Source organism: Styela clava, chromosome 9, assembly GCF_964204865.1.
Source record: "Styela clava chromosome 9, kaStyClav1.hap1.2, whole genome shotgun sequence".
Taxonomy (NCBI): Eukaryota; Metazoa; Chordata; class Ascidiacea; order Stolidobranchia; family Styelidae; genus Styela; species Styela clava.
In genome coordinates, this window is record NC_135258.1 from 16,714,041 (window position 1) to 16,721,827 (window position 7,787).

The window sequence follows — 7,787 nt, forward strand, 5'->3', positions numbered from 1 at the left end:
TAATCTGTAAACACATGCAGTGTAGTTTAGTATTCATCTGATTCATATACTTTCAGTTATCTATTAAACACTATCAGTATCCATCTATCCATCATCAAAACACCGATTATATATATTCTACAATCTTCTACTTTTTATATAGGTCAGGTTTAAAAATATACTTCGCACTAAAGCACATCCTTTTTTTTCACTATAAATAATTGTGTACAGCACCATTTTATTAGATTTGGATTAAGTTTTCTACTTTATTCGAACTTCTAATCTTATTACTGTATGAATTAAATAAAAAAGAAGTTGAAGTTTTGGACTTTCCGAATTCTATTCAAAATAGACTAGAAGGGAAAAAATATTCAAATTAGGTCACAATACGCATATCTTGCAATATATCATCAGTAGCAAGATATAATTTGTTTTGAAATTTTTTTCGCGAATATCTCGCATTTATGAGTCTGGCGTTATGTACGTCAAGGACATGAAATGAGGTGAGAAAAATGATTCTCATATTTAAAATAGTAGCCCAAACTAGCTAATTATCGATTGAAATCTTGGACTGGGAGAAAAGACAAAATTACGCAATAATTCTGAAATAAATACAGTATGTGTTTATCATCGCGTAGTTTGTTAAAAAACATTTAGACAAAATCAGTTAGCTCTTGTGCACTACCGTGTTTTCCCGAAAATAGGACCTAGCCTGAATTTTGAAAATGATTTTAATATAAGCCCTCCCCTCAAAATAAGACCTAGTCGATAGCGCGAAATGTTTTTTGACCTATTTGAAATCTCTCCTACACGTTTCAAATGACTAATCATCTATATTTGGCCGTTATTTCAAATAAAAACGTGTTATTTATAAGTAAATGGATATCGGTTTTCATATTTTGTAAATTTGAAAATCTCGTAATTCTCTTCTTTGTAATTTTGTTTTTGATAAATAAAAATAAAAGACATCCCCCAAAATAAGCCCTAGTGTTATTTTTCGGAAAAAAGAAGAAAAGGGACCTTATTTTCGGAGAAACGCGGTATATATTTTGTTAGAAAAGTTGAAAGTGAATGATTCAGCAGCCATTACTAAGCTTATTTAACAAAACATAGCACCAGGCACAACTAATTATTTGAAAGCTAACATAACACGATTACTTATCCCACAAAAATTTTGTCAACCTTTTCGATTACAGATTCATAGCAATGACATTGTAATTTAGCATTAGGTAATTGTCCGATGAGTCATACATCGTGGTTTTAAAATTGTAATCGAAAACGGAATATGTGTTTTCGGTATCACAGGAAGTCGATGCGCTTGCGATGTGACGTTGTGGCCGTGGACATTATGTGGCATTTCAAGCATTACGTCGGTATTTTTTTGCTTATTATTTCATGAACCTGACAAACTATTGTGATTCTAAAACTTGTATTTGACTGATATTTATTAAATTTTCAAACTTTCGCAATTAAGAATTATTGTATTATGGGAACTACAAACAAAAATACTAACAAGTCGACTAAACAAACCACTTGATGCTTAAATGAAAATACTCGATTGCGAAAAAACAGAAATCTTTCCCTTTCGTCATGGCTTACATGGTATTTTAAACTCTGCGAGTAATGACAAACTTAGACTGAAGTGTCCTGACCGCAGTATGACATCTTTGCTGCGATACTTACCTAGCCAGTTAGAACATTGCTTCAATTAAGACTTTATTGTGGCAACTTCTGTTAATATAATTGTATTTATCGCAACAAGATGCTTTTTGTTCGCGTGACAAATAAACGAAACTCAGTATCTGACTCTAAAAATTGAATATAATTGACATATTTTCATGAATATGCAAAACAAGAAATCTATTTTCTCACATATCATAACCTATCATAACCTATTTTCTCACATCGAGCTCTTTTAAACAGTCTAATTTGAATACTCAAAGGATTAGCGAAATCTCAACAAGAACGGCATAGAACCCATTAATGTAACTAGTATTCAGAGAAGGTTCACCGAAATCTTTAAAATCTACTAATTGACCATTTCATTTTCTATTAAAATATTTTAAATTGTAATGTAAAGGTTGATATCATGATAAAGTTGATAAAAGAATTTTTGATTTAGGTTAACCGAAACGTTACAAATGTTCCCGATAGGAAAATATCATTTACGGACACACAATTAAAGTGAAGCTGTCATAAGTGAATAATATCTTTGATAATTTTCTTTGAACATTCCACTCGATTGAATAGTGAACTATCTGGTATACCTCTAACAATTTTTTTAATCAAAAATCTTCAATTACTTTCTCTGGCTTCGTACTTTGGATTTTGAAATATAAGTTCTGAGAACAATAAATTTATATACATCTTCCGAATATATATATACTCAAACTCTAGTACTTAATCCTAATTTTTAAGATATGTTAGAATGAAAACTATTACGCCGTGGGCTAAATTTGAGTCACAAATTTCTGTTTTCGATGTTTCAGTTGTCGTCAATCCAAAGCATTCGAAGCACCGAAAGTTCTACAGTCATTTGTATAATATCTTGTTACACTCGGTGAAATGTAACAATGACGTAAAATATGTTTGGTCATCAGTTGTTTACGTCTAAATTTAAGTAGAATTTGTTCCTTTTCTTCGATCAATGATAATATCATCGAAATGGACATTACGTTTTCAATTTCAGTTCGATGCGCGTCGTTGTTTTGACTTAGGCTATATGAATTTCGCAATACAGCCGACTTACACGGTATCGAAAATTACTCAATTTATTTGTCCAAGAAAATACAAACGCGTTTGGTGGATAGAAACTATCATTTTGATGAACCCTTTTACAGTATCATTTGTGGTTTAATGGAAGTATTAGGAGATAGGTGAATACTAGATTTTGAAAAATTGCTACGATAATTGTGACAAAACGATCGCGCTAATTGTACAGTTAAATCTCTAAAACTCTATTTTACATGGAAAAGAGGATTTCTGGAGCGGCCAAACTGTAAAGAACCAGGCGTTTTTGGGTTGTTGTGAGATCTTCCAGATACACTAAGATATTTGCTTTCCCTTATTCATAGCTCGATGGAGAGATTTCGTTACAATCTCATAACGCACACTTATGAGCTATGTTATGAGCTAAACTTCTTCGTTCACATAATAACAAAACTTAACATATTATTGAGATTACCGTCAGCGCAAAATCCAACCAAATTGGCAAAACCACGTAGAAGCATAAATTATCGTCAGAAACGAATTTATTCATTGTGCAGTAGGGGAAGGTGGGGTACGTTGGGACAGGGGGCACAGTGGAAAATCAGCTATCACACTGATACTATATCCGCAATCCTGTCCGCGGCTCGATGTTCCAATCCGCCCTTCGGTGAGTTACAACGTCCCCGCGAACGGACAACGGACGGGTAGATTGGCGCAAGCTATGGGGTGAAATTGGTTTTGGGAGGTTGAAAAAAAAATTTCACCGTTCCAGTTTTTTCTTTTTTTTAGTTTAGCCTTCCCAACGAGACAAACCATCGTCTGATATTCTTTAGCGTCAATCCACTGTAAAATATTCCTAACGTTAGCGAGTGGCTGTGCCTTCCGAATTTTGCCGTGGGATGGTCTGAAAATATTTGTTTCCTATGGGGAACAATGGACCGGGGTTCAGTGGGACATGCTCTACAGGGCACAATTCGACAGTGTTTGTTACAATAAGTGCTTAGAGACTTAGAGATGCGTTATATTTTGTGTAACATAATGGTTTCTTTCGACCCATGGCCCAATATGGAATATATTCGAGAATCAATAATATTTCCAGATTTAGATTCGAGGAAGGAAATAATCAAATTTTTTTGCAAAATGTTTTGTCAAAATATCTGAACTATTTCAGTTGAACATTGATTTCAAAAATATTAAATCTTCAAATTCGAAGTCTCCCCGTACTTTAGACGATTATGCTGATTAATTGCTTATTTTTAAGGGCATACTTCGTTGAATTTTGACAGACTGACCCATTGTGCCCCAGGGTCTGTCCGATTGTGCCCCACAAGTGGGGTACAGTGGGACACTTGACAGACGTTTTTCAAAGCATTTTGGTAGTAAGATGTGTGTCGCAAGGGAATTTCTTTGTTGCTGAATAAAAACTACATTTACCCCTCTATGCATTAGTCCCGCAAACTTAAGAGAATATGCAGAATTAACGGCTCAAATTATGCAAAAGAAAAAAAGTGTCCCAACCTTCCCCACTTTCCCCTATATATATTCTCAAACAAAGTAGCATTGCAAGTCGGATATAGATGTTTTTAATATTTATACGTTTGTAAGTATGTGAAATCACTGCTGCTACGAATGATATTTTTAAAATGCATACATGGACACGTGTTTTTCATATTATATATTTGAAGTTCTGGGAACTTTGAAATTATGCTGATGGTTGCTTTGGTAGAATCTCACTCATTCACATTCACAGCACGATAGTCCCATACACAAGAAAGGAATAGTATATATAAGATTTTCGTATTTTCCCCCGGTGAGAGAGAGAGGCCGATAAAATTGATTGATTATAAAATGACAAACCACGACATCGACACAGCTAACGTGGGGAGCGCACCCGTCTGTAATGCTTAAAACGTGGCGGGGATGTTTTCCCCAAATTTCACATTTTTGCATTGTGGCGGCAGCTTTATACAAAAGATTCATGAGAGAATTATCTGCAATATATATATATTATCATGTTTTGGTACGTTAATTTAATTTTTCATTAAGTTAATATATATATAACGACACTGGCTCGACTTGTCTATCAGATCTTATCATTCAGATTTGTCCACGTGCCCCACAATTTTTCAATGAGACATTTTTGAGTTCGCAAATGGATACGAAAGACAAATATTAGAACAGCGATCCCGCGAATTGTAATAAAACAGCAAAATTTTTCTTTAAAAATCGGATCTCATAGGACCCAGAGAGAAAAATAAAAAGTAAAAGTATATAATAGTCTTCTGGGGTCTTCCCATAAAAAGTAAAAGTATATAAAAGTCTTCTGGGGTCTTCCTATAGCAGGGGTCACCAACCTTTTCGAGGCCGAGGGCTACTTTTTGGGTACAGATTGAGCTGCGGGCTACCAGTTCAATGTACATTTCTGAAAAAGTCAGTTGCCCGATTAAGCTTCAATTATTGGTATAATTACTGGTATTTAGTGAAGTAGAGACACTACTAAACTTTAGGATTCTTCAGGGAATCAAACGATTATTCCAACGTAGCAGATACATTTTTATCAATGACGCTTGCATTTCAAAACTGAGTGTTTTCAAATTGATTTTCAACACTCTGCGCAAGTTTAAGATAAAATGTACTTAACAGTTATACTATACTATCAAATGTTGCAGAGTAGCATACTCCGACGTGTAACTTGACACTGTAACTCTGAGCAAGTCTTGCAGATTTTCATCAGTGAGACGTGTTCCGTGTTTGTTCCTGGTGAAATGAGTCGCGGCGCTGCGGCCCATCGTTTATAGCGTTAGGTTCGCAGGTTAGAATTCCATGCGGGAATAGTTATGTACTAAAGGATTGTTGGACTCCTCGACGCCGTAGGGTGGTTCACGTAACCGCTGGCCGATTACGGCTTCATTCGCCATCAAGTCCATGCATCCGCAAACAAATAACTAACCAATCTCATACCCGACATGGACTGGTAACTGGGCGAGAGGCCGTGGTCGTCATATGGTTGAGTCGTCTTATCGTCTATCTTCTCCCCCGGGATAAATATGTAAATCTTCTCCTATCCTGAGTTTATGTCAAAAATGTTGATTCACAAAGATAGGTTGAACCACACGATGGTCTCGTAAAATAGGATTGCTGTATGATATGAATCGCGAGCTTTTTCTGCCCGTACTGCACTGTCCAGTGGATAGATTGCGTGACAAGATGTGAAATATCTCTCCGCTTTGCCGTCGCTACGATCGCTCCAGTAATGAGACACACGCAGGCTTTTTTCATGGTGGTAAAAATGATTTCATTGTGAAAATGATGAGTTTTTCATCGCTTTTCTGCCATTTTACTTTGGAATCAATAATTGTATTATTGCTGCTCCACAAACCAACGGACAAGAAAAAGTGCGGGTTCGTGGAAAGTGATATCGGTGTGATGTCATAATTGGAAGAGCGTAAATTGACCCGTCACATTACTGAGGTCAAACAAAAATAAGGTTGATGGTTACAAATATTAATATAGTGTCATTTCCAGTTCCCATATAAGTGTGATTTATACTAAAATAGCAGGACAAAATTTAATTGATCTAGCTTACTTATAAGAGCCGTTATTAAGCTTAGTTTGGAACAGACCGGCGGGCGACTCATATGATCTTCGCGGGCGACTTGATGCCCGCGGGCAACGCGTTGGTGACCCCTGTCCTATAGAAAGTAAAAGTATATATTAGTCTTCTGGGGTCCGCCTATGTTTTCAACTAGGCCCATTGAAAATTTAAAATCGATTGGTTTATTAGTTACGGAGAGAGCAAATATTCTTCAAACAAGAAAGTTGCCCCAACAACAAGACTAGCGATAGCAACACCAACAGCGATTTAGCAAAATAATTCACGTGGACACGATTAAATACTTTATTGTACGAAGAGGGGGCTGTTTAATATCCGGAGTTCTTACACACGTGTGTCATGGTAAAGAGTTCCAGTAGGATACTCATTAGAACTTTAGGAGCATTGTGAAATTTTTGAAAGAACTTCCAGCGTATGGATGCACCTTCATAGGGTTGTCCAAAACGAATCGAATATTCGAATGTATTCGAATAACAAAGTATTCGAATACCTTTTCGGCTGATTTTCGAATAATTCCGAATTGTAGTCACTTTTCGCCGTAAACGTGGTGTTTCGTTTTACGGGAATCTTTAAACGACTTTTTACGCTGTCTCACGTAATGACGATAAAATAGAATCGGCACTTTGATTGTTTATATTCTTTGCGACCGTACGTCGCATAGTGTTGCGACACATTTGCACGTGGACATTGCCGAAATTCGTGTACGAGGCTTTTAATTTACAAATTCATTTCCATTACGTCGAAAAATTGAGAAAGTATGTTTATTTTATTTCTATGTGGCCTAGTTATTATTCGCATGAGTCTTCTCAAGCATGATTTGTGTAACCTTATATTTGGGTCTTAGGGTCTGCCAATCATGATATTTATTCGCAGGCCGGTTATCTTTACTTTAAAGAGAAACACGGCCACCGAGATAAAGTGATTTGTGACCCTTTCGTTTTGCTGATTCAGCAAAACACGACAGGGACAGAAAACACAGCTGTGAAATAACCCGTGGACGTACAGTGTAGTACTTATCATCACATTCCAAAATTATTTCAACATTTGGGTTAATAGGTTGTCCAAAACGATTGCCGCTTTACAACTTAAATTTACCGCTCAATTGTTAAAAATAGTTAATTCTGTGAGTATGATTCTACCAAACTAACATGATCTGGTTCTGAACATATAAAATTATTAGCGAATTTTTCTACACGTCTTATTGGAGGCCTATTGGAAAAACCCCTTTTTTGAAATAATTTCTGGCAAATAATTCTGATAACGATAGTTAAAAGTATTGATCCTTTACCAGGATGATTTTTTGTTGCGCAAAATAATCCAATCCATGACTGGTACCAGCATTTAAAATATCATGCCGTATCAATTTAATTCTGTTTAACGTAACTCATGGTTGTATCGACAACCTGTGGACATAAAATGTGTAGTAAACTGACCGATATTATTAAATATTGATTCCTATTTTTATATTGATAAAATAATGAAAGTA